Source organism: Chionomys nivalis, chromosome X, assembly GCF_950005125.1.
Source record: "Chionomys nivalis chromosome X, mChiNiv1.1, whole genome shotgun sequence".
In the NCBI taxonomy this organism is placed as follows: domain Eukaryota; kingdom Metazoa; phylum Chordata; class Mammalia; order Rodentia; family Cricetidae; genus Chionomys; species Chionomys nivalis.
Genome location: NC_080112.1, coordinates 30,377,549 through 30,404,974, shown reverse-complemented (window position 1 = coordinate 30,404,974; position 27,426 = coordinate 30,377,549). Strand labels below are relative to the sequence as shown.

Genomic DNA, 27,426 nt, shown 5'->3' with positions numbered 1-27,426 from the left:
ACTACATGTGTGCTTGGTGCCAACAGAGGCCAGAAGAAGGAATCAGATCCTCTGGAACAGGAGTTATGGAAACCAGAGTTGTGAAAACAAGACTTGTATGGAAAACAGGAGTTGTGAGCTGCCATGTGGTTACTGGGTCCATACCTGGGTCCTCTGCAAGAGCAGCCCTCTCTCCAGCCTTCAGTTCCCCAGTATTAATGACAGACACTGAACCACAGATTCAAGAAGAGCAGAAAACACTAAGCAGGATAAATGCCAAAAAAAAGTAAGTATCTGGATATCATATTCACTCATTTATGATCAAATGTCATATTCATTGTAGAAAGTTTTTAAATAAACCACAGAAGGAAAGCATCTTAGCTGCAAAGGGAAAGTGACATTCGGCTTCTCTTTGGAAGCCTTGCAAATCAGAGTGTAATGAAATATTTAAAAGTGTTGGGGTAGGCACACAAATTGGAACTCTGTGACCAGCCAAATTATTCTTTAAATGTGGAGAAATAAAGGTTTTTCTCAAACAAAGTTTTATGGCTGGCAGAATTATATGGAAAGAATGACAGAGCAAAGAACAGATACTACCAAAGTCCAATTTGGTGAACCTATGAGTTTTACTGGGGTTACCTGCAGGAGTATGGGTGAGGGGTTACTTATAGGAACCAAAATGACTCAAAGACAGGTACATTACCAAGGCCCACCCCAACATGGATAACAGCTCACAAAGCTGGGAACCTGGAGCACACTGCATAGCTTGCAGTCCAAAGAGTTGGAGAGTGAGCTTTACAAGTGTCTCACTTGGTCTAAACCTCTTCCAGGCTGCTCGGCAGCTTTCTGCTTCTTCTAAGAAGGTGGTCTCCTAGTCTTTTTTGCATGTTTTACTCCTCTGAGTCTTCTTTGCAGCTCAGCTTCCTAGTCTTAAGGAAACACTCCGCTTTTATTGTTTACTCTGGAAGGGAGGGGGCCTGGTGAATCTGGTCAGTTTCAGGGACTTCCTGAAGTTGTTTTGAGCTGTTTACCTTCCTCCTTAAAGAGGTTTAAATGATGGAATGTTTCAATCTTGGGGAATTGTTATATAACACCTGGGTTGGGGGATTTTTTTCAATATATAGGTTTTTAAAAATTGTATTAATTAATTCAATTTATTTATTTATTTAACATCCTGACTGCAGTTTCCCCTCCTTTCTCTCCTCCTACTTCTCCCTCTACCCCCCATATGTGGTATTTTATTTATTCTTTGAAAAGTTCATATAATATACATTGATCATAATCACTCCTGCTTCCCCTTTAACTCCTCCCAGATACAGAACTCCATCTTGACACCCCTCCCAACTTTCTGACCTCTTTTTTTTCTTTTCTTTTCTTTTCTTTTCTTTTTTTTTTTTAAATAACCCATCAAGCTCTATTTGTGCTGATTATATAACCCTGGGTGTGGGGCCATTCACTGGAGCATGGCTGACCTACCAAGAATCACACCCTTTCTAAAAACCTGTCTCTTCCTCCCCAAGAAGCCATCCACCATCAACAGCTCCTCAGTTGAGGTGGAGCTCATGAGCTCCTCCCTAAGGGATTATTCTTTTTTAAGTATAATCAACATGCTAAGAAAAGAGAGAAAATGGAATAATATAAAATGCTCAATTAACACCAGAAAGGGTAGAAAAGAGTTGAAGACAGCAAGAAACAAGGTCAAAGAAGAGAAAGGAATAACAAACATGGGAGACAGAAATAAAGTTATATTGATAGTTACTTGACGTATTGGTGGTCCAAAAACACCAGTCAACAAATAGAGGAACTGGGCATGTAGCTCAGTGATAGAACACAGGCTTACACTGTGTGGTGCCCTGCACTGCATCTCCAGCACAAAAAAAAAAGAGCAAGCAAACTAGGTGATGGCGTGGAAACTGGGATAGGAACAGGGAAAAAGTGGAAGAGAGCAGGGAGCTAGCCAGATGGGATTAAAAGAAAATACCCAACTATTTGCTGTCTAAGAAACCCATTTTAAATATTAAGTCATTGAAAGATTAGAAGGATGACCTTGCCTTTAATCCCAGCACTGGGGAGGCAGAGACAGGCAGAACTCTGTGAATTCAAGGCCAGCCTGGTTTACAGAGTGAATTCCAGGTCAGTCACAGATATAAAGTAAAACCCTGTCTCAAAAACAAAACAAACAAACGACAACAACAAAAGTAAAAGGACAACATTTTTGTCTTCCTAACACTAACCAAAAGAAACCTGAAGCATTCATTTCATACAAAAAATGTTTCAGTGACTATTGATGGCCCTAGTTCTCCTGTTCTTATTTAGCAGACAGATTTTGTGTTGTAGTTTTAGCTCAGTTAGTTGGGTGAATGTTTACCTAGCACACACAAAGCCCCAGGCTTCATCCCTAGCATTCCCATAAAACTGAGCAAGACAGAAGCCTGCATCTAACCCCAGCATCGAGGAAGCAGAAGGACCAGAATTTCCAGGGTGGGCTACATGAAATTCTGTCTAAAATAAAACAAACAGGGGCTGGAGAGATAGCTCAAAGGTTAAGAGAACTGACTGTTGTTCAAGAGGTCCTGAGTTCAATTCCCAGCAACCACATGATGGCTCATACCCAATCTATAATGAGATCTGGTGCCCAGAACACTATATACATAATAAATTTTTTAAAAAGAGCTAAAATAAAACAAAAATGATCACCCTTTTTCTGATGTATAAGATATATGCAGTAAGGTGTAGAAGTCCATAACTACTTATTTTTTGTATGTATATATCAGTTCTCACATTTTAACACCAATGCTTATGAAATAATTCAGTGTTCATCATGTGCTAACCACTGCTCTTAGCATCCCTATTAGTTCTTGGACTCAACCTTAAGTTGGGTACTGTTGTGATTACATTTTAGATAAGATAGGTTAAGCATTTAGTCTGATTTCTGTGATTGTTCATGACTATGTTTTTAGTCTTTCTGTAGGGGAGGAGGAGGGAGTTACACATGTATGTGATGGGTGTGTGTGTGTATACATATACTTTCATAAGGAAGTCAGAGGATAACCTCGATTATGGCTCCTCAGGAGCTGTCCATCTTTTTTCATTAAGTTTTTAAATTTTGGTTTTTATTTATATGTGTGTGTGTGTGTGTGTGTGTGTGTGTGTGTGTGTATTCCACTTGTGTGAGGTTGCTGTTGGAGGCCAGGAGGGTGTGTCAGATCCCCTGGAGTTGGAGTTACAGGTGGTTATGAGCTGTCTGGTGTGAGTGTTGGGAATTGAACTTGAGTCTTCTGGAAGAGCAACTGTTCTTAATTACTAAGTCCTCTCTCCAGGTCCCCCCTTTTTTGAGACAGAGTCTCCCACTGCCCTGGACCTTGACAAGTAGGCTACAGAGGCTGGCCAGTGAGCCCCAGAATCCATCTATCTATTGCCAGAATTGCAGATATACACTACTACATCAGGCTTTTCCCACGTGGGTTCTGAGAATCAAATGAAAGTCTTTAGCTCCTGAGCTATCTTCCCAACCCCTGCTTTTCACCTTTCTATATTATAACTACATAAAAATAAAGGATTAGTATGGTACCTGATGTACAGTAGTGAGTGCTCCATAGCATTTGCTTTTTACTGCTATTACTCCCATATTTCATTGAACTGGGGGTCCCATCCATTATAAGATATATCATTAAGCCGAGCAGTGGAGGTGCACGCCTTTAATCCCAGCACTTGGGAGGCAGAGACAGGTGTATCTCTGTGAGTTCGAGGCCAGCCTGGTCTACAAGAGCAAGTTCCAGAACAGGCTCCAAAGCTACAGAGTAAATCCTGTCTCAAAAAACAAAACAAAACAAAACAAAAATTATTAGATCAAATGTGACTGACAAGAAAAGAAGATGCTGCCAATCACAATTGTTGGGGAATATTATTTTAAGGTGTGTTACTTTTGTTTATGCTGTATTTGTTTAACTCTGTGAAGCTATGATTCTTTGCCTGTTTAAAACACCCGATGGTCTAATAAAGCACTAAATGGCCAATAGCAAGGCAGGGACAAGGATAGGCAGGGCTGGCAGGCAGAGAGAATAACTAGGAGGAGAAAGGAGAAAGAGCAAGGAGAGAACAAGGGGGAGGAGGACGCCAGAGGCCAAGCCACTAACTACACAGTCAAACACGGAGTAAGAAGGAAAGAAAAGGTATACAGCAATATAGAAAGATAAAAGCGCTGAGGCCAAAGATAATTTAAGAAAAGCAGCAAGAAACAAGCCAAGAAGCTGGGCAGTGGTGCTGCACGCCTATAATCCCAGCACTCGGAAGACAGAGGCAGGTGGATCTCTGTGAGTTTGAGGCCAGTCTGGTCTACAAGAGCTAGTTCCAGGACAGGCTCCAAAGCTACCGAGAAACCTTGTCTTGAAAAAACAAACAAACAACAACAACAACAACAACAAAAACAAAACAGGCTAAGACCAGACATAAGAATAAGCCTACACGAGAGTGATTTGTATTTGGGAGCTGGGTGGTGGGTCCCCCAAAAGCCAAAAGAGTAAAACATCACACAATAATGGAAGATTCCACTGAGTGTTGGAAGATGAATGAATAAAATTCAGTGTTTGGAATACAAGTTCCTATTTAGAGTCCAGTGGCTTTAACGATGCTCCCTATCCCAAAGGTCCCTACTCTTACAAAGTCAGTTTTGAGTGTGCCTTTGAATGATAGACCTGCTTATTTGACTGCCTACTTCATGTGCATATTCAGTGCTATCTCAAAAACTGTAGGTCAAAAAGTGAGGTTTTCTTATCTATCACCTTGTTATATGGTAACTCAATTCTTCCCAATTATTCAGGTCAGATATCTTGGAGTCAACAGATTCTGATGCTTCTACTTTCGACATAATCTCATAGTTGAAGGATTTCTCACCATCCTCATTGCCAATACACCAGCGCTTCAGTAGTAGAGATGCTAGCTGCTCACCTCACCCGTGCCTGCCTTCCTTACAGAAAAATATAGCCATATGATATAGAATTGTGTGTGTGTGTGTGTGTGTGTGTGTGTGTGTGTGTGTTGAGACAGGGGTCTCATGTAGCTCAGGCTGGTGGCTTGGAATTTGATATATACCTAAAGATACCCAAGACTAGCCAATCCTCCTGCCTTCACGTTCAAAGCACCAAGACTACCGGTGTGCACCACCCATGCTCCCATATAAGCACGGCAAGATGGAACCCAGAGCTTTAAGCAGGCTAGGCAAGCACTCTACCAATGAAGTTACACCCCAGCCCATATGATGATATGACCAGTGGTAGAGCATGAGAAGAAATTTCATGACCCTGCTCCTATGAACTCCAATACTCTGAGTAGCTTTTCTCCCCTTCTAGCTTGCTGCAATCCCTAGGACTCTGTACCTTCCCCTAGATGATGACTTTGGTTGCTATGTGTTGAAAGCACAGAGCCCTTGTCAGCCTGGGTTTCTGACTGTTTAGAGGAAAGTTGCCCTTTGACCTGTTCGCTTACTCAGTACCATAAGGTGAGCAATCACATTTGGGAGGTTTCTGAGCAGTGGGCAGTGAGGGAACTGGTATTGAAGGTCAGAAAGATGGAGATCCACGTTAAAAAGCAGCAACATTCTTGATTAAAATGTCACCTGTGATAAATTGGGAGCCATACAGGATGCCTCCTGCACCAATAACTTCATGGAAAGGGGACAGGAGGTGATGGGACGTGTGCATTGGTGGTTGTTTGCTCTGCTTAGCAAAGGAGGGAGAGAGGGAGAAAGGTGGGGGCAAGCCCAGGCAAGAACTGGCTGGTTGAAGAGCAGAAAGGAGAAGTTAGAAGTCAGAGTTGGGAAATTTGGGGACTGGGTTTAAAAAATGGTCTGCCCTTTCATCCAGAATACTAAAGGAAGGCCAAGAAGAGCTTTGTGTAACCAAGTCGAGGGGAATGGCCCCACTGTGGCATGCTGGTGACTTTGCACATCTTCATCTAGGCCACATGAACAAGGCAGTCTGAAGGGAGTCTTGGCAGGGTGCCCTGTGATTGCTCCTGGAACAGGCAGAGATAAGGACTGGAGCTGCTGCAAGGGAGTTTCTTGTCCCTATCTTGTGGGAGACTGCCACAAGGCCATTTCTCACCCATCTCCTGTTTGAGGGAGGACAGCCCTTTCTATCCTCCCTGTTTCCCAGCTCAAGGGCAACTACAGCCTTCTGTGGCAAGCTAGAACATCGCTGTTCTGCACTGAGATCTGACTTCTACATGACTGAATATACTACCTACCACTCAGGTGGTTTGTCCCTTGGCTCCTTAGGTCCGGTGCCGTCCTGTGGAACTCGAATGTAGAGCATTGACACCATGTTGATCTTACTTACACAGCTCTCCACATAGCACCATTCCTACCCTTTGGCCCTTGTTATGTAGTACCAGCTATGCCAGCCTAAAAACTGTGGTAGGATCAGCTCCAGTACAACCATGGGGGTCCCTCTGGTAAGCCAAGGATTCTGCCCTGATGCAAAAATAGATTATAGGAGGTGGTACCCTCCTCACCAAAGCCTGTTTTCTGAAATGGCATCAGGGCACCAGCATTAACTTGTAAGGGAGAAAATCCTGTGAGCAAGTTAATGAATACACACAGAAAGCTGACTTCTCAACCATGTCTAGACAAGAAGTTTGGGTATGATTACAGCATATGGAACTGTGTAGAGGCAAACAGATTGTGTATAGAAAAAAAAAACAACATTTGGTATGCAACAGCACAAGGACATCTCTAGAAAAAAGATGAGTATGCATAGGGAAGAACTTTAGGTATGATTACAGCTCACAGAAGAGTCTAGAAGAAAACTGATTTGATACTTTATGTGGTTTTGAAGGAAATAAGTTACCAAAGAAACCAAAAGTGGTGACGTTTAAAACAATGCTTAAAAACAGGTCTATAGGCACAAGCCTATAATACTAGCTACTTGGGAGGCTGAGGCAGGAGGATCACAAGCCTGCCTGGGCTACAAAGTAAATTCAAGGACAGCCTGGGCAACCTACTAAGACCCTATCTCCAAATAAAAAGGAAAAAAGAGGGTTAGGGATATATCTCACTGACACAGTGCCCTGGGCTCAGTGCCCTACTGATGATGATCACGATGGTCATCATGATGGTGATGATGAAGAACAATAGCTGTTTCTGTCTCCCCACTAAAGGTATGAAGATGTGCCAGCTAAAGCTGCCCAGAGCAGTGCTAGATGGTAAATGCATGCTAAGACAGCCATAGAAGCCCCGTGGTAAGAAGGAACTTGGCAGTCTCTTGGGATACTTGAAAACTGGAACTGTATTTTAAGAGAACATGTTTAATTTTTGTTTATTCATTTGTTTTGTTTTTTTGAGACAGGATTTCTCTGTGTAGCCCTAGCTATACTGGAACTCTCTCTGTGGACCAGGCTGGCCTTGAACTCAGAGATCCACCTGCCTTTGCCTCCCAAGTGTTGGGATTAAAGGTGTGTGCCACCACAGTCCAGCAAGAGAACATATTTGTTAGCATCCAATGCAATGTTTAAAATATGCATTCATTGTGACTCAACATTTCTACTACTCCAAATCTACACTGGTGAAACAGCAAGGACACTAGTATTAATCATAGAGCTTTTGTAATGGAAACAGAGTAGCAGGTGAAATAAACCATGGTGTGTATATGCTGAGGACTATTATGCAGTAGTTAAAAAGAAATGGCTATATGGAATGACTTCCAAGACAAATTACTTAGTGAATAAGGCAAATTGCAAAAAAAAAAGTAATTATACCATGAACTGAAATGTAAAAACCTACATAAATGTCATATATTTCAAAATAACATATTTCTATGTTAAAAAGTACACATAAATGATAACTAATACAGTAGTTGTTTCATGAGAGGAATGAAGAGAAGGTGATCAGGAGGGTGGATGGAGAGGGCTTATCAGTAATAACAAACTGTCCTTCAAAGACAATGAAGGCTTGTGCAACAAGAAATCACTTGTTTTATAAGGGCCATTTGGCTATGCTGTAGACACTGTCCCTCTCCCTTATCAACTGGCTCAACTTGCAACAACTAGCAGAACTTCTAGGGGGTTGATGCAGCTCTCCAGTGACTAGTGAGAGGCTTTGTCTGTCAGTCAAAAGCTAGTCAAGGACAGGAGGCCATATTAATAACTTTCCATAACTAGCCAAGGGAGTAAAGGCGCACTCTATGGTGTTATGCAGGCAGTGGACTATGAGAAACCAAGATTGTCTCAGGAAGGGGGTTCATGAAAAGGATGGAAAAGTAGGTGGTAGAAACTGGGAGGAGGGGCTCCATGGGGCTGGGCTCCAGGCCCCATGAAGCAATGCTGCTCACCTCATGCCAGAGTTTCTCAGGCTGGTTAACTGCAGACGACTCAGCTGGAGACCCAGGAAAGACACAGCTGCTACCAAGGCCAAGTGCCTCTGGGGCAAGCTGAGAGGCACAGGAAGCTGATAGGAAGGAAGAACAGAAAGCATTTAAGTTCCTTCACCCTCCTCCAGACTGTCGCTGTCCTTGTATGCCTCTTATAGCCAGAACTAAGTGGGACACCACCAGCAAGGCAGATATGTGGCTTACAGTGTTTCTAGTCAAAACCTAGGCTGTAGGCACAGTGAGATGTCCTGGGTTCCACCTCTCTTCCCCCAAAAGTGGGTGTGGTGACACAGGTCTGTAATTTTTAGCAACGAGGTGAAATTACTAAAAGTAGAAAGGGGACTATGTTCAGGGAAGAAGGGGACCGACAAGAAGGAAAAAGGGGGGCAAGAGAGGGTCATGGGCTGGTGAGTTTCAGTACAATATTATATACATAAGTGAGTGTTCAAATGAAGCCTACTACTTTGTATGGTAACAACAAAATAGCCAGGTTGCTTTATCTACAATAAAACACATAAATACTAAGCAAGTGACTGCACAAATGTTTACAAATTGTATAGGCATGGATTGCCCACACTGACGACAGAAGAATTTACATACCCCAAATTATTCCTTCACTAAATGACTATCTCCCAATCCCGATACTCTTTCTATATGTGAATTCCTTTCAAATAAAACTATCATTCTGGGGGCTGGAGAGATGGCTCAGCGGTTAAGAGCATTGCCTGTTCTTCCAAAGGTCCTGAGTTCAATTCCCAGCAACCACATGGTGGCTCACAACCATCTGTAGTGAGGTCTGGTGGCCTCTTCTGGTCTTCAGGCATACACATAGGAAGAATACTGTATACATAATAAATAAATAAATATTAAAAAAAACTATCATTCTGGATGCTCCTGGAGTTGCTGAAAGGCAAGATGCAGTCTTCTTCCCCTTCACCTGTCAATCTTATCCTTACCAGCTTAGCATTCTAGCAACTTCCAAAGCATTAGTTGATTAGCATCATTTTGAACCCTATGAGTTAAAATAAAAGTATAAATATGTAGAGTGTCTCACTGTCACAAGCTTTGCTTTAGGGGTAGGGGTGCTAGAGTTTGAACCTACGGCCTTGCACACGCTTCCACTGAACCACACTAACAATCAGCATGCTTTTGGAAGTTCAGACTGTTCTATCCTGGGCGAGTAAGAGCTCCACAGAAAGTGTAGAGTCTTAATTTCATCCTTAACTTCTAGTCAGAGGATCTTCCAGGTTCATCTCAGAACTGGAATTAACCATTCTCCAAGGATCTCTGAACGTTTGTTTGTTTTAAATGATATTTAATCATCCAAATCTGCATGCCGTTCTCACATTAGTGATGAACTGCTGCTTAACAGCTTATATAAAAAACTAGCAGTGTGAAATAACAAACATGAATTCTCTCCCAGTTTTCGGAGGTCAGAAACCAGGGACAACTTAGTTTAGTAGTTCTGGTTCAGGGATACTCAACACAGACTCTTGTACTGAGCCTAAGCACCTCAAGGCTAGCTCGGAGCCAGAGGCGTGGCTGCCGTCAGGGCCCCTCACATGGCTCTCATTGGGCCTCAGATTCTCATGTGGAACCACTTGTCAGGACAAAGAATTTCCCAGAATACAAATGACCCAGGAGTGTGGAAGAACAAAAAGGAAGCCACGTTGTGTCTAAAATCTAATTGTGGAAGGAGTCACACAGCCCAACTACGCCACCCTGTTGGTGGGACATCACAAGGGTGTGAATATTGAGAGATGGTTGTCATTGGAGGCTATCTTTTACACCAAACAACAGGAAGTATGAAACAGGATACATTCAGAGAACTCTAGCTCCTACTTTTGTACATTCCACATTTCCTGCTCTACCTATAGGAAATCATTGTTGTCAGCCCTTGCTTTATCTTCCCAGTATTTTGCTTTGAAAAATATCAGAAAATAGGCACAGGCTTAGAGCCCCCAAAGAAGATTTGCTACCCAACACTCCTGTGCCTTGCTTTTTCCTAGCAACACACCTTTAAGAGCAGCATGCAGAAGTCATCAGTTCACGGCAGAGCCTCTCTGAACTCTACTATGAAACTACTGTTCCTTAGTCGCTAGGAGCTTAGTGTTTCAGCGCCTGCATCATTTCTCAATTATTCTTCTTCACCTTTAGGGTGTCTGAAATGCTTATACTTTTGTCATTATAAATAATGCTACAGTGAATATCCTTGTGTATGAAGATTTTCTGGATATAAGATTATCTTAGACAACTTGACTTTAAGGTACAGATTTATTAAGTCCAAGGTCTACTTTGTGCCTGTTTATACACTGCAAAATTGATCCTCATTAACCATTACTCACATCACTTACACCCCATGACATTTCTACATACAACAGACAGTGTTCGTTTTGTCTGCACTCTTTTTTGTTTGATTTCGAGACACAGTTTTCCTGTGTAGTTTTGACTGTCCTGGAACTCACTCTGTAGACCAGGGTGGCCTCGAACTCACAGAGATCCACCATGCTTGACTCTTGTCTGCATTCTTTTTTGTTGGTTTGGTTTTCGTTTTTTTGAGACAGGGTTTCTCTGTGTAGTTCTGGCTGTCATAGAGCCAGCTGTGGCGACCAGACTGGTCTTGTCTTCATTCTTATCTACACTGGGTTAATCTTTACTATTGTGACAGAGCTAGCTAAGTGTATTCCTGTAGGAGTCATACATTTCCTCATCATGTTTTAGTTCTGAGTTTACCTCATCACGGCACATTTTAATGATAATTCATTCTTTTTCAAATTCACATACACATAGCAAATACCAATCTAAAGTGCATGTGGACTCCAAGAATATTTTTCTGAGCCATATTTAGTATTTATATGCAAGACTATAATGTATACAGAAACTGTGAAGTACAACAATGATTATGCAAGCAATATAAAATCCAATACAAATTATTTCTATAATTTTAATATGATATATTTATATGCTTAGAGACAGGAAAATATCTGAAGTATTTTGTTAGATTTATAGCATCATAGTTTTATTTTGACTATAATAATGGCTGTAAATACCTTCTTACTAAGAAAAATCCAAAATGGGGGTTAAAGACCTATTATTCATAAACTTTACATTCAGGAAATTATTTTCGAAACAGCACTGTCATGTTCCCCATCAGGAAAGCTATGGCTGGCTGTTTCTAGATTCACGTGTTCCCATTCTTCACTGGAATAGCAGAATAACTTCTCCTTTTACTTCTCAGAGTGATATTTCCAAAATATTTCTGGCATACATTAGTTAGCTACTCAGTGTAATTTATAGGTCAGAAAAGAACCACTCATGTTGTAAAGTACTTCTGTACAGATGTGGCCCTGCTACCATCAATCCTGAGAATATTATTTAGGCTTTAGTCTTTACGCACCCAGCTATTTTTCTGAATGCTAGAGTCCTGTGGGCATGGAAGTAATCAATGTCATTGTTATCCATAAACAAGTATACCAAACTGGGTTGAAATGCCCTGAAATTCCTTGGGCCCATGGTTAAAAATAAGCACTGTTAATTAGTATGTTTCATGTCTTGACTAGCAAAGCCAGGCAGGTCTGCTGAATTAACCCTTGTAGTACAAAGAACACAAGACAGATGGTGTCTCAAAGCTTTCCCGAGCTAACGCATTTTAAAACACATTTCTTTGGACTATAATGCAAACCAAACAACAAACAAACAAAAACAAGCACCAAAATAACAATGAAAGCAGGGTACTTTTTAAAAACATAAAAAGGAACATACAACTAACGGAAATATTAAAATCCAATATCTGAAAGGATGTAGGGGGAAAATTGGCCTCTTCATCTACTGCTCAAGGAAATCACACATATAGAGTGTTTTCCCATGGCACTCATTGGTATTCTGCATCAAAATTCTTTTAAAAGTGCACCTCCCAATGATATGGTTAGCGTTTCATCTTTGTTCTGGTTACTTTTCATCAACTCGATACTAACTGAATTACTTGGGAAGAGGAAATCTCAACCGAGGAATTGCCTCTATCAGATTGGCCTAGACTGTGGGAACATTTTCTTCATTAATGATTGAGGTGGGATGGTTAATCCCACCATTGCGGCACCACCCACGGGCAGGTGGTACTAGGCGGTATACAAAGCAGGCTGAGTAAGCCACAGGGAGCAAACCAATAAGCAGTGTTCCTCCATAGCCTCTGCTTCAGTTCCTGCTTGCGGGTTCCTGTCTGATGCTCTCAGTGACTACAACTTACGATCTAAAATAAGTCCCCCCCCCCAAGCAAGTTCCAGGACAGCCAGGGCTACACACAGAAACCCAGTCTCAAAAAACCAAAAATAAAAGATAATAAACCCTTCCTATCCAAGTTGGTTTGGTCATAGTGTTTACCACAGCAACAGAAAGCAAACTAGACAATCCTGAAGAAACAACGAAAGATATGGGCAGGGAAAATTGCTAGGCTATTAATTCAACACAGACCACAACATAATGTTATAGACACCCAAAGGCCAGTCAATAAGAAAACTATTTCTTTAAAGCAGATGTAATTATTCAAAGTATTTCTATAGGAGTCCATTTTGTGGTAGATACTGTCAGAAATCCTTTATGTTCCTCTACGCTGAAGTATTGTTCCGAGCAGTAGTGTTGTCTGCTCAAGGTACAAAATCAGGGCAACCCTGACCCCACTTTCCCAGCTCCCCCTTCACCTAACATTTTAGTTAAGGTCAATGAAATGTGAGAGCCTACTAGGCACCTCTCCAAAAGTTTTCGCTCTCCTCACGAAAGGGACGGATACTTTTCTGCCACCAATCCCCTATTGCCGAGCTGAAAGTGAGTGTCTGGGAGCCAACAGTGTCCTTAGTGGTGGTGCGCTGTTCAGATTCCCCCCCTTTCCGGCTCCTAGCTAGGGCTATCAGGAGGGTGACCAGCCAGCTACAACCCTAACTCGCTGATTGTTGGCTCTGGGAATGATACTCACAAGAAGGCAGCTGCCCTGCCCAGTGACACCCCCAGCTCTTCCCCAGGGGCAGCCCGCATCAAACAAATGCCTCAGCTTTCTCTCTTCGAATTGGGACAATGATGAAGGGAATTCTAAACCGCCAAGCTCCAGCCCTTGTGACGACTGCAGCACCGCCTAACGTTCTCTCCAGTCTAATCCTATTTCACTCCCTTCCCCCACGCCCGCGCGTTGGTCTCGTAAGCACTCCCGGATAAGCTTCCTGCACACAAATCTCTTGTCTCCAGAGTCTGTTTCCCGGGAAACCCCACCCACAACACTAGCGATACATTTATTCAAATGAAAAGATGTTCAAAATATATTGCTACATAACAACAGGTTATAAAGCAATATGCATGATGTCATTCTGTTTTTGTTTTATACAGTCTTTTCTCTATTTGCACAGAAAAGACATCTGGGAAACATTTTAAGAGATAATCTAAGAATGTCTTTTTGACTCTGTTATACGGGATTTCGTTTCTAGTTGGGGTTTTTGTTTTCTTGAGACAGGGTCTCATGCAGCCCAAGGCAATCTCAAACTCCCTCTGTAGCTGCAAGTGACCTTGAACCCCTGCCCTGCCTCTACCTCCCAAGTGCAAGGATTGATTACAAACCTGTCTCACCATGCCTGGCATTTAGGGAAGACTTAAAAAGTGGAACCCATACAGAAAGCTTATACATTTATACGTTTAACTTTAAAAGTTATGTTAACCACAGGATGCTTGAAAAATCAAGACCTTCAGCGGGGAGGGGGGGTGGCATGTGCCCTCAGGAAGCAAGAGGCAGGGGAACTCAGGATAGCTGGGGCTACATGGTGAGACCCAGTATCAGAGGGGAAAAAAAAACAAAAGTGATGCCATCCTCTGAAGACAACGTTTTGTCTTTTTAGTTTTGAGCCTAGCCTTTAAGTCATCTCCAACCCGGTGTTTTGTATCTTCAACAGAAGTGACAAAAGATTGAGTCTAGAGTATTTAAAGAATGAATTAGCCAAAAAACTCAAGTTCAAAAGAGAAGGCATATAATTTTTACAATAAAAAAGCAATTTACAAAAGAAAAATAATATTGCTAGTAAAATATTTAAAGACTTTCAACATCACCAGAAAACTTCAATACATTTTTCAAACATCAGATGGATGATTTAAAAAAACAAGATAATGATAATATCCAGAGTTATGGAGAATGTAATCAGGTATTAATCTACAATATTTTTTAAAGTTTGGATCTTTTCCTTTTTAGTTTTTTGAGACAGGGTTTCTCAGTATAACAACCCTGGCTGTCCTGGAACTAGCTCTGCAGACCAGGCTGGCCTTGAACTCACAGAGATCCACCTGTCTCTGTCTCCTGAGTGCTGGGATTAAAGGCGTGCGCCATCACCGCCCAGTTTAAAAAAGTTTTTAAAAAATTAGATAATTTGACCTAGCTTGTTTGGAAAGTAAGTTTAAAATGTTTATTTATTTATAAAATTGTATTTATCTGGTGTTTGTGTGTGTGTCTGTAAAACATGTGTGTGTGTGCAAGCATGCCATGAATGTGCATAGAGGTTGGAAGACAACATGTAAGTGTCAGTTCTTTCCTTTCTATCATGTGGGTTCCAGGATCCAACTTGGCAGCTATCACCTTTACCCTTTGAGCCATCTCCCTGACTGAGAATAATTGCTAATGGCAAAAACATTTAAACAACTAAACATTAAACAACTAAATTTCTATTGGCAAATGCATGTTCTATGGTGTAGTATGAATCAGTTAAAAAATGTACATGTGCTGTCATGAGCAGATTGGCAAAACTGATAAAAGCTGACAAGAGAATAAGACAAGTTACTGAGCATATACATATACGATCCCATTTTCCTTCTTTCTTTCAGAGGTTCTAGGGGTTGAAACTAGGGCCTCATCTAAGCATGCAAGCAGTCTTATACCTCCATATTTATACTTTCAAGTGATCACTACATTCTTCAGTATATACATACATGCAAATCCAAGAGAAAAGATTCTTGAATGATAATCTACCAAACTATTGATAGCAATGTGTAACATGGGGGGACAGGCTGCTTGTTTGTTGGGGTTTTTGTCCCACGTGGTACCCCACAACTGTTTAGCCCCAAAGAAAATCACACATAGGTCTCCATAAATTATAAGCTGATTAGCCCATTAGCTCTAGCTTCTCACTGGCTAACTTTCACATCTTGATTAACCCATTTTTCTGATCTATGTTAGCCATGTGGCTCAGTACCTTTTTTCAGTGGGGCAGATCACATCCTGCTGCTTCGGTGGTCTGGGCAGGAGTGGGAGGAATCAACTTCCTCCTTCCCAGAATTCTCCTGTTCTCATTACATCATTTCTACTTCCTGTCTGGTTTTCCCGCCTATATTTCCTGCCTGGCCAATCAGCGTTTATTTATAACATGATTGACAGAATACAGACAATTCTCCCGCACCAGCAATGGTTTCTGAAATGGATGTTAAGGTGGTCTTGGCATGAGAAGTGGTCATCTGAGGGATCTTCTGAGTTTGTTGTATTTCTCAGTTCAATCCTCCTGTGCAGTACCTGTTATATTGTTTCTCTACAAATATACCTCTATTCCTTTCCAAAAGAAATTCTTGTACATTCTAGGTCTTTTACATTTCCATATAAACTTTAGAACTAGATTTTTAATTCTTACCAAAACATCTGTTGATATCTGGATATGGGTTACATTGAATCTAGAGATCAGTTTAGCAGAAATTTGTCGGAGGAGCCCACGTGTTGATTCCTGGCTGCTCAGCCCCGAAATAATCACACAGCCCCGAAATAATCACACAGAAGCTATATTATTTAAATTACTGCTTGGCCCATTAGCTCTAGTTTCTTATTGGCTAACTCTTACATCTTAATTTAACCCATTTCTATTAATCTGTGTATCCCACTTGGCTGTGGCTTACCTGCTAAAGTTCTGGCATCTGTCTCTGGGGGTGCTACTTGGCTTCTCCCTGACTTGGTCTTCCTCCTCCCAGCATTCAGTTTAGTTTTCTCCGCCTACCTCTATTCCCTGCATAGGTCCAAGACAGTTTTTTTATTAACCAATGGTATTCACAGCATACAGAGGGGAATCCTACATCACCTCCCTCTTCTGTTTAAATAAAAAGGAAGGCTTTAACTTTACATAGTAAAATTACATATAACAAAACAGTTATCAAGCAAGAATTACAGTTACAATATTTATATATATTTTATCTTTTATCATGACTAAGGAAAGCTATATTATTACTACCTACTCTTCAACTCCATCAAAGACTCCAGAAGGATATAATATTACCTAAGTAAACAGGGAGTGCATTGTAAACAACTTCCAAAACTCTAGAATTGACAGAGACATTTTGCAGCCTGGATAGTCACCCAAAGTTCAGTACCACTGGGGCATCCATCATCAGCATATAGGCCCACAGTATCTAGTGGACTTTTCCATGAAGCAGGAAATTTCAAAAACAGTTCTGCCTATATTGGCAGTTTGTCAGTCACTTTCTTCTGTGTCCTGAAGAATGTCTAGCAGACTCTTTCATGAAGCAGGAAGCCCAAAGGACCATCTCACCTTTAGGCAAGTTCAGCAATCATTTCTCTGTGCATCCCTCATATCCAGTTAAGTAATATAGGCAAGAGCAGTTTCTTGCCCAAATGGCTAGCAAACTCCATAGGGAGCCTCTTTGGTGCCCATCATGCTCTTGAAGTAGATTGGTGCTGCCAAGAGCAGATGTGTCTCACTGTTATAAAAAGTCCTAAGTTTTTAAAGCATTTTAAATGTCACATTTTGAGTCTTTGAAAGGTTTGAAGAATACATATCTATCTGAAATACATCCCTGTACATCTAGAAAATCTAACTAACATTACTACAAGCTTGACTATTATAGGTGACTCTCTATTAAGTTCTAATGCTTAATTATACATTACATTTTTAAATGAGCTGCACAAACACAATACCTTAATCATGAGCAGAAATACACATATAACAAAATTGACCTTAATTTTGTATCAATAAACCAAGATCCATACCAATGCAAATCTCTATAGTATATCCTCCTTTAAATGTAAACAAACATTTATAAACAATATTTGGGAATTTGGGCGAAGTTCTCTAGACTACTTCCTGTTGATTGGGGTGCTGTTTATCAGGTCTTTCATGGTGTATCCTGTGTGCTAGGTTCATCTCAGTCAGCAGTTGGGTGAAGTAATTTTTTGGGGGTGTTCACGGCAACCTTTCAGGGGCTCTTGGTCCATCAAACGATATTAGGCTGGAATGAATCCACAGGTTCTCATCATCTGTGGAAACAAAAGAAGAACCTCTTTTCTAAAAGCAACATATCTTAGTCTCATATTTTAAAATCCTGATACCTTTAGAACATATATGCTGGTTTAGCTAAGCAGCCCATAAAATGAAATGTCTCTCTGTACTTATTTCCTTCACAGTCAAAAATTCAAAGAAAACACAATAATATATATAATTCAGACTCTCTTTGAATTTTCCATCTATACATGGCTTATTTTCCTTTCTCCTTTTAATCTATGACTGTCTGTACTCTTTCTCTTTAAAGATTTTGTTTCTTGCCGGGCGTGGTGGCGCACGCCTTTAATCCCAGCACTTGGGAGGCAGAGGCAGGCGGATCTCTGTGAGTTCGAGACCAGCCTGGTCTACAAGAGCTAGTTCCAGGACAGGCTCCAAAACCACAGAGAAACCCTGTCTCGAAAAACCAAAAAAAAAAAAAAAAAAAAAAAAAAAGATTTTGTTTCTTGCCGGGCGGTGGTGGCGCACGCCTTTAATCCCAGCACTCGGGAGGCAGAGCCAGGCGGATCTCTGTGAGTTCGAGACCAGCCTGGTCTACAGAGCTAGTTCCAGGACAGGCTCCAAAGCCACAGAGAAACCCTGTCTCGAAAAACCAAAAAAAAAAAAAAAAAAGTATAAAAAGAAACAAAATCTTTTTTTTTTTTTTTTTTTTTTTTTGGTTTTTCGAGACAGGGTTTCTCTGTGGCTTTGGAGCCTGTCCTGGAACTAGCTCTTGTAGACCAGGCTGGTCTCGAACTCACAGAGATCCGCCTGCCTCTGCCTCCCGAGTGCTGGGATTAAAGGCGTGCACCACCATCGCCCGGCTTCTTTTTATACATTTTTTATTAATATTTATTGAGCTCTAAATTTTTCTCTGCTCCCCTCCCTGCTTCTCCCTTCAATTCTCCCCCAAGGTCCCCATGTTCCCAGTTTACTCAGGAGATCTTGTCTTTTTCTACTTTCTACTTCCCATGTAGATTAGATCTATGTAAGTCTCTCTTAGTGTCCGCATTGTTGGCTAAGTTCTCTGGGACTGTGGTTTGTAGGCTGGATTTCTTTGCTTTATGTTTAAAAGCCAGTTATGAGTGAGTACATTTGATAATTGTATTTTTGTGTCTGGGTTACCTCACTCAAAATAATGTTTTCTAGATCCATCTGTAGTGGGGAGCTGCGAGCTGCATTTCTGCCACCCAGCTTCCGGCTACCTGGCTAGCTTATGCCCCAAAATAACGACACACAAACTATATTCTTTTAAACACTGCTTGGCCCATTAGCTCTAGCTTCTTACTGGCTAATTCTTACATCTTGATTACCCATTTCTATTAATGTGTGTAGCACCCCAAGGTGCGCTTACCGGGAAGATTCTAGCCTACGTCCATCCTGGGTTGGAGCTTCATCGCATCTGCTCTGGAGAAGAGCAGCATCGCATCTGCCCTGAGAGGAGCTGCCCTGTATCTGAGCTCACTTCCTCTTCCTCTCAGCATCCATCCATTTTTCTGCAAAATTCAAGATGTCATTATTTTTTTTCTGCTGTGTAGTACTCCATCGTGTAAATGTACCACATTTTCCTTATCCATCCTTTGGTTGAGAGGCATTTAGGTTGTTTCCAGGTTTTGGCTATGACAAACAAAGCTGCTATGAATATAGTTGAGCACATGTCTTTGTGGCATGATTGAACATCCTTTGGATATAGACCCAAAAGTGGTATTACTGGGTCTTGAGGAAGGTTGTTTTCTAATTTTCTGAGAAATCGCCACACTGACATCCAAAGGGGCTATACCAGCTTGCATTCCCACCAGCAATGCAGAAGTGTTCCCTTTTCCTCACAACCTCTCCAGCATAAGTTGTCATCAGTGTTTTTGATCTTGGCTATTCCTACAGGTGTAAGATGGAATCTCAGAGTTGTTTTGATTTGCATTTCTCTGATGACTAAGGATGTTGAACATTTCCTTAAGTGTTTTTCAGCCATTTTAGATTCCTCTGTTGAGAGTTCTCTGTTTAGGTCTGTACTCCATTTTTTTTAAATTGGGTTATGTGATCTTTTGGTGTCCAATTTCTTGAGTTCTTTGTATATTTTGGAGATCATACCTCTGTCTAATGTGAAGATCCTTTCCCATTCTGTAGGCTGTCGTTTTGTCTTGTTGACCGTGTCCTTTGCTTTACAGAAGCTTTTCAGTTCCAGGAGGTCCCATTTATTAATTGTTTCTCTCAGTGTCTATGCTGCTGGGGTTCTATTTAGGAAGTGGTTCCCTGCGCCAATGTGTTCAAGTGTACTTCCCACTTTCTCTTCTATAAGGTTCAGTGTGGCTGGTTGAGGTCTTTGATTCATTTGGACTTGAGTTTTGTGCATTCCTTTCTTTAAATGATTTTCTTCTTCTTCTTCTTCTTCTTCTTCTTCTTCTTCTTCTTCTTCTTCTTCTTCTTCTTCTATTTTTTTTTTGTTTGTTTGTTTTGTTTTTTTCGAGACAGGGTTTCTCTGTAACTTTGGAGCCTGTCCTGGAACTAGCTCTGTAGACCAGGCTGGCCTCAAACTCACAGAGATCCATCTGGCTTCTGCCTCCTGAGTGTTGGGATTAAAGGCATGCACCACCACTGCCCATGATTTACTTCATTTTCAACTCTCTATACTCTTTTTCTTCTCTCCCCCAAGCCTATGTACATTTATTCAACACTGTGATCCGTTTAGAGGTCTTTTCCATCTGAATCTGTCTTTATTGTGTACCTGTAATTATTTACTGTCCAGAAGCACTTCTTAATATGCTAAATGCTTCTTAAAAATTTAAGCTGCCGCATTATTAGGGTATATATGGCACTTCCTGCTTGCTCAGCACAGTTCAACATGGTGGAAGTCTGTTCACTGCCTCTGCAAGCAGTGCACATTGCCAAAGTTCCAAGTATGCAGCTGGTCTATGTCAAGCCATCAAGCAGTTTGTAACACACTGCTTACAAACCCCATTTAAATGCTTGACCTCCTGAAAGAGCTAGAGTTCGCGCTGGCAATATGGCCCAGAAAGCCAGCATTTCAAAATGGCATGGCTTTTTTCTGCAACCGCTGAGTCAGGAAAACCTCTCTTAAAAGAGCTGCAGCACACCACCAGCAAACAGCAAGAAGCTCTGTTAAACTCTGTATTTTTGTGTCTAGAATTCCTTTTCAAACCCTCTCAGATTTTAAGTGGATTTTAATCAGCCACATTGGCACCAATTTGGTTCCCAGCCACTCAGCCCGGAAATAATCACATAGAAGCTATATTAATTAAATCACTGCTTGGCCCATTAGCTCTAGTTTTTTTTTATGGGCTAACTCTTACATCTTAATTTAACCCATTTCTATTAACCTGTGTATCCCACTTGGCTGTGGCTTACCTGCTAAAGGTCTGGCATCTGTCTCGGGGGGTGCTACTTGGCTTCTCCCTGACTTGGCCTTTCTCCTCCCAGCATTTAGTTTAGTTTTCTCCACCTACCTCTATTTCCGGCACAGGTCCAAGACAGTTTTTTTATTAACCAATGGTATTCACAGCATACAGAGGGGAATCCCACACCAGAAATTGACATATTAACATTGTTGGGGCTTTCAATTTGTAGGTATGGATTATCTCATTATCTACTTCATTTTCTTTTTGTGTCTCTCAAAAGTGTTTTGTTGTGGGCTGGAGAAATGGTTTAATGGTTAGAGTATGAACTACTCTTCCATAGGACCTGGGTTCAATTCCCAACACCCATATGGCAGCTCATAACTGTATGTAACTCCAAGATCTGAACCTCACACAAACATACACGAAGGCAAAACACCAATGCACATAAAATAAAAATAAATGAGAGTTTTAAAAGGCAAGAATATTAAAACAAGTCAGGAAGTGTGGCGCACGCCTTTAATCCCAGCACTCTGGAGGCAGAGGCAGGTGACTCTGAGTTTGAGGCCAGCCTGGTCTACACAGTGACACAGGACAGCCAGGGCTATTCATAAAAACCAAGTCTTGAAAAAACAAACAAACAAAGAATACTAAAAAGAAGTTTTGTCACATGTTAAATTTATTTAGGTATCTTATGGTTTTGATGATATTATATGTGAAATGATATTTTTAAATTTTTACTTTTCAGGGGTTTTTTTGGTAGCTTATCAAAGTAAAACTGAGCTTTGAACACATGAACTTTGCATTCTGTGACTTTAAAAATTTCTCAGCAGTTGTTGGGTATATTCCTAAATGTTTGCTAAAGAAACAGTAAAGTCTTGTGTAAATAGAAACAGTTTCATCACCTCTTTTCCCTCCTTGCATTCTTCCTCAAAGTAAAACATCTAGTACCATGTTGAAAGAAGTAGGGAGTATGGATATATTGCCTGACTCTTAAATTAATGAGAAAATATCCAATATTTCACTATTAACTCAATGCTAGCTATAAGTTTTGTTTTCTTGTTTGATTGATTGTTTTTTGTAGATATCATTCATCCTCTAGGAAAGAAAAAAAATAATGAACTTGAAGATACAGTCATATAAACTATCAAAATTTAAACACAAAAAATAGATTGGAATTAGGGCTGGGCATATAGCTCAGCTGGCAGAATGCTTGTGTAGCATGCACAAGGCCCTTGGCCACATCCAAAGCACCACATAAACCCTGGTGATGTGATATAGGCCTGTAATCTCAGCACTCAGTAGTAGAGGGAAGAAGGTCAGACGTTCAAGGTCATCCACAGCTAACTAGCAACTTCAAGTACAGCCTGAGATACTTGAGACTCTGGTCTCATAAGAAAGAAAAAGAAAAAGAGGGGCTGGAGAAATGGCTCAGTGGTTAAGAGCATTGAGTGCTCTTCTAGAAGACTGTGGTTCAATTCCCAGCATTCTGTAACTCCAGTTCCAAGGGATCTGACACTCTTCATCCTCTCCCAGCACTGCATACACATGCACAGACATGCATGTAGCCAAAACACCTTTACACATAAAGTAAAAATAATAGTTTTTTTTAAAGAATGGGAAAAAAAGGGAGCATTAAAAATTAAGAGTGGGCTAGGGCCCGGCAGTGGGGACACATGCCTTTAATCCCAGCACTTGGGAGGCAGAGGCAGGTGGATCTCTAAATTCAAGGTCAGCCTGGTCTACAGAGTGAGTTTCAGGACAGTCAGAGCTACACAGAGAAACCCTGTCTCAAAAAAACAAAACAAAACAACAAACAAAAATTAAGAGTGGCAGATGGAGAGATGGCTCAGCGTTTAAGAGCACTGACTGGTTGCTCTTGAAAAGGACCCGGATTTGTTTTGCAGCTCCAGTTCAAGGGATTCCAATGGCCTTGTCTGGCCTCCCCTGGCTCCCAGCACTCTTGTAGTGCACATACATATATGAGGGCAAACACTCATATACAAATCTTTTTAAAAAAATCAGAGCATCAATGAAATATTTGACAACTTCAAGTGGTTGAATTGCTGTAACTTAGGGTTTTGATGATATTATACATAAAATGTTATTTAAATTTTTTTATTGTTTTCTGGTATTGTAAAGCTGAGTTTCCCTCACGAAAAGGAAGAAGAACAGGAAATTTCTTTTTGAAGAAAACAAAGCATTTTAAATTTGATGCAAATATATAAATATATCTAGAAACTCAACAACTTCCAAACACAAGCAACACAAAGAAAATGAGAATTTTCTACCTGGGAAAATACCTTTCATAATGTCAGGCAAGATGAACACATTCTTCAGCATCTGAAATTGCTGGAAGAATTCATCACCAGAGTATTTACAGTTCAAGAAATGTTCATGTTTCCTTCAGGCAGAAGGAAAATTATACCAGATGGAAGTCTGAATATATACAAATGAATCGAGCCAGAAATGCTGGGCAAAATTGGTAAATATAAGATCATTTATTTTTGCAGTGCTGAGGATGGAACCCATGGTTTTGTGTATACTAGGTAAGTGTTTTACCACTGAGCCACACCTGAATATCATAAGAATTTTCAAGATATATTTTATTTGTGTAAATATCTTTAAAAAGTAGTTGTCTATCTAAACAAAAGTCATTACGATGTGTTTCAGGGTTCAAAACACATATAGTGAGCTGGAGAAATGGCTTGGCAGTTAAGAAAGAGTACTTGCTGCTGTTACAGAGGACCAGAGGATCCAACACCTTCTTCTGGACTCTGTGGGCACGTGCAACTCAGACATACACACATAAACTAAAAATAAATAAATCTTTATTAGCTAAGTGGCAGTGGCACACGTTTTTAATCCCAGCACTCAGGAGGCAGAAGCAGGCAGATCTCTGTGAGTTCAAGGACAGCCTGGTACAGAGCAAGTTCCAGGACAGATTTCAAAGCTACAGAAAAACCCTGTCTTGAAGAACCAAAAGAAAAAAAAACTTTATTAAAAGGTAACTTCCTTCCTTTCCTTTCTTTTGTGTGTGTGTATTCATGTGCATGAGCTGCTGGACATTGAACCCAGTTTTCAGACATTCTAAGCAAGTGTTCTATTAATGAGCTATATTCCCAGCTTCATCTTCTCCTTTTGCAAAACTGAAGCTTTTTATTCATTAAACAATAGATCCCCCTTCCTCCCTCTCCACATCCCAGTATTCTGCTATCTATCTCTATGAATTTGATGATATAAGTTACCTTGTTTAAGTGTAATCATAACATTTGTCTTTTTGTCACTGGCTTATCTCACTTGGTATAAAGTCCCCAAGGTCATCCATGCTATAGCACACACACACACACACACACACACACACACACACACACACACACACACACACAGAGAGAGAGAGAGAGAGAGAGAGAGAGAGAGAGAGAGAGAGAGAGAGAGAGAGAGAGAATATTCCATTGTATGGTCACAGCACATTTCTTTAGGTACTTAGGGATTTATAAGCACTTAGATTGCTTCTGCCTTTAGTCTACTGTAGTGCTTGGCATCATTACTATTGTTACGGAAATGTAAAAGGCACAAGAAACCAGTCTAACCTATTATAATGGCAAAAATCCAAAGGACTGTGTGGGTGTGGCAAGGAAATAGCAAAAATGGGAACTCTCATACATTATTGCTACAAGTGTCAATTAGAGTCAGATGATGGTGGCACAGGCATTAAATCCCAGTATTTGGAAGGCAGAGACAGGTGGATCTCCATGAGTTTGAGGTCAGCGTGGTCTACAGAGCAAATTCCAGGACAGGGTCCAAAGCTACAGAGAAACTCTGTCTCAGAAAACAAACAAATGAGCAAAAAAGATGTGTCAAATTAATAATCATGTTGTAAAGTATTTAGCAGTTGGTAAAGTGCTTGCTATATAGGCATGAGGACCCAAGTTTGTTCCTGGGGCCCATGTAAAAAAAAAAAAAAAACAGGACATGAGTGGTACATGTTTTTAATTTCAGCACTCAGGAGGCAGAGACCTAGTCTACACACCGAGTTCCAGGCCATCCAGTGATACAAGTGAGTCCTCATCAAGGCACAAAGCAAAACAAACCTGGGCATGGTGATACACATGAGCAATCCCATTGCTGGGGAGGCAGACGTCGGAGGATCTCCTATGGCTTGCTGGCTACCCTAGCTGAATTGGTGAGCTCCAGGTTCAGTGACACACCATGTCTCAAAAAGTAAGGTGTAGACTGATTGAGAAACACTCCACGTTAACCTCTGACCTATATACACAGAAAAACATGTTAAACATGTACCTAGTTTATGATTCAGCCATTTCATTCCTATGAATTTAGCCATACGCAAAGAAAGCATATACATTGTATGTGAATGTTTAGAACTGCTTTATTTTTTTTTTTTTAGAACCACTTTATTTAAACAGCTCCAAACTGGGAACAACTGGAATGTCCATCAACAAATGAAAGGATAACCAAATTGTCATACAGCCATAGGAGGTAGAAAAACTGTCCACAGACACAATAATATGAATTGTGAGTTATCGTGTGCGAAAGAAGCCAGTCAATAATCATTGGTATAGTTCTACAAAAGTCTAAACAATACATAATTCTTTTTCCGAGAGGAAGCAGATTGGTGACGTGGACGTGGCAGAGCAAGCTTGTAATTCCAACACCCAGGAAGCTGAAGCCTGAGGACGGTGACCTGGAGGCCAGCCTAGGCTACAGAGCAAGAGCCAGATTTGTTCCGAGTGTTGATTGTGGTGATGCTGTAGTGGTATGCGTGTGTTGCATGTAATCATGTATTTTAAATACGCACACATCCTTGCCCTAATCAAACCTTAGTAAAAACACACAGCCTCCCAGAACCATCTCTATTGTCCTTTCCCTGAAACCGTGGCTCTTTCCTCTTACATAATCTTGCAAGCAGGGAAACAGAAATTTGTTGGCAGGGATGTATCTTTTCAAGTGTTAAAAAACCAAAACCAAAACAAGTTAATTGCTTTTCTAAGATGACTTCCCATTCACACACGGATTCCCGTACAGTAGAAAGGCCTACCAAGCCTGTACACATCCTTTCTGTGTTATGATGACGTAAGATAAAGCTGCATTAGGGCCCTGTGTTTCTGGGAAAATGGAGTAAGTGTACTTTCCCCAATACCACTAAGAACACCCAAAATGCTTCGTTTTAGATATAATATAAAACAAGGTGGAGAAGAGCAGAGCTATTGAGGGCTAGCGGACCTGACTGTGTGTTTTTATACCTTCCAGACTGGCTTTGGAGAAGCCAGCACCCTAGAAAGTGCAGGCACAGACAGAAAACTGAAAAAAAAAAACAAGAAAAAAAGAAACTAAAAAACAAACCCTGAAAGAAAAATCTGCTCTATCTAAACAGAAAACTGCACGATGATGGCTCCATTTCAGACAAACACTAAAGGGGGAAAAAAATCCCCCAAAGCCTGTGTGGCCCCGCCCCTAAGCAGGAAAGGACCGAGACTAGTAAGGGCGACGATCCCAAACACCCCACGCCTCAGGGAGGTATCAGGGAAGGCAGAGTCACAGCGCTGTGCCTGCGGGGAGGTTAAGGCGCCCCCCATGCCTGGGCTCAAGTGAAACCGCCCGGACTTTTCCCTCAACTGAGAAGTACCGAGGCGTCCCGCCCCCTCTGCTGACGTCAGCCAGGCCCGAGCCTGAACTCTGACCCCGCGCAGCGGTGACGAGTTCCCCGCTCCCAGCACTTTACTGGAGGCCCCGTGAGGCGCTGCAGAGCACCACGACTGGTGGTTGGCGGCCGACGCCTAGTGTGGAGCCAGCATCCCATCCCGCCCCGCCCCGCCCTGCAGTCACATGCAGCCCAGGAGCGCAGGAGCGCAGGCGCAGGTGCAAGCGCGCGCGTGCGCACACGTCAGCAAACGCTGATTGCAGACTCTGGAACTTAACTCTTCCCTACCCTTAGCCCGGTACTTTGAGCAGCATCTGGGGAAACCTGCTAAAACAGAATATTTGACTAATATAACGTCAGTTAAAAAAACTACTTTCCATACTAAGAATCGGGGAGTTCTCATCTTGTTGGAAACGACAATTCACTAAGATGACAGAATTGTTAGACTTAACTGACAAGGATTTAAAAACAGCTGTCATAAAAAAATGCATTGGCAAACAATAAGCATGCTTGTTTGAAACAAATGGGGAGGAAGGTCTCAAGAAAACTCAAATGTAATTTTTTGAACTGAAACTTACAACAGCATACAGGTAAAAATAATTAGACTCAATAGCAGAATCTAAAGGACTGGGGAGAGAATCAGACTTGGAGGTTAGAAGATAATTTACTCTATTTAAGCAAGGAGAGAAAATAGACTGGGAAAAAAAGAACAGACCTTCAAGGACATGGGAGATAATATTTTTAAAATCTAATTTTTTGATCATGAGATGAAACCAAAATAGTAGTCAAAGAATTAA

At 41.2% G+C, this 27,426-nt stretch overlaps 1 protein-coding gene across 1 annotated transcript in view; it reads right to left on the bottom strand.

The window, feature by feature from the left end:
* Usp9x (ubiquitin specific peptidase 9 X-linked) overlaps positions 1-13,396 on the bottom strand; it is a 144,349-nt gene extending 130,953 nt beyond the window's left edge. Inside the window, exons 1-2 of the mRNA XM_057760228.1 lie at positions 13,309-13,396; positions 8,304-8,419 (exon numbers count right to left, since the gene is read on the bottom strand). The gene's annotated coding sequence lies outside the window, so the exon portion shown is untranslated. The remainder of the gene's footprint in view (positions 1-8,303; positions 8,420-13,308) is intronic.
* Positions 13,397-27,426: the final 14,030 nt, after the last annotated feature.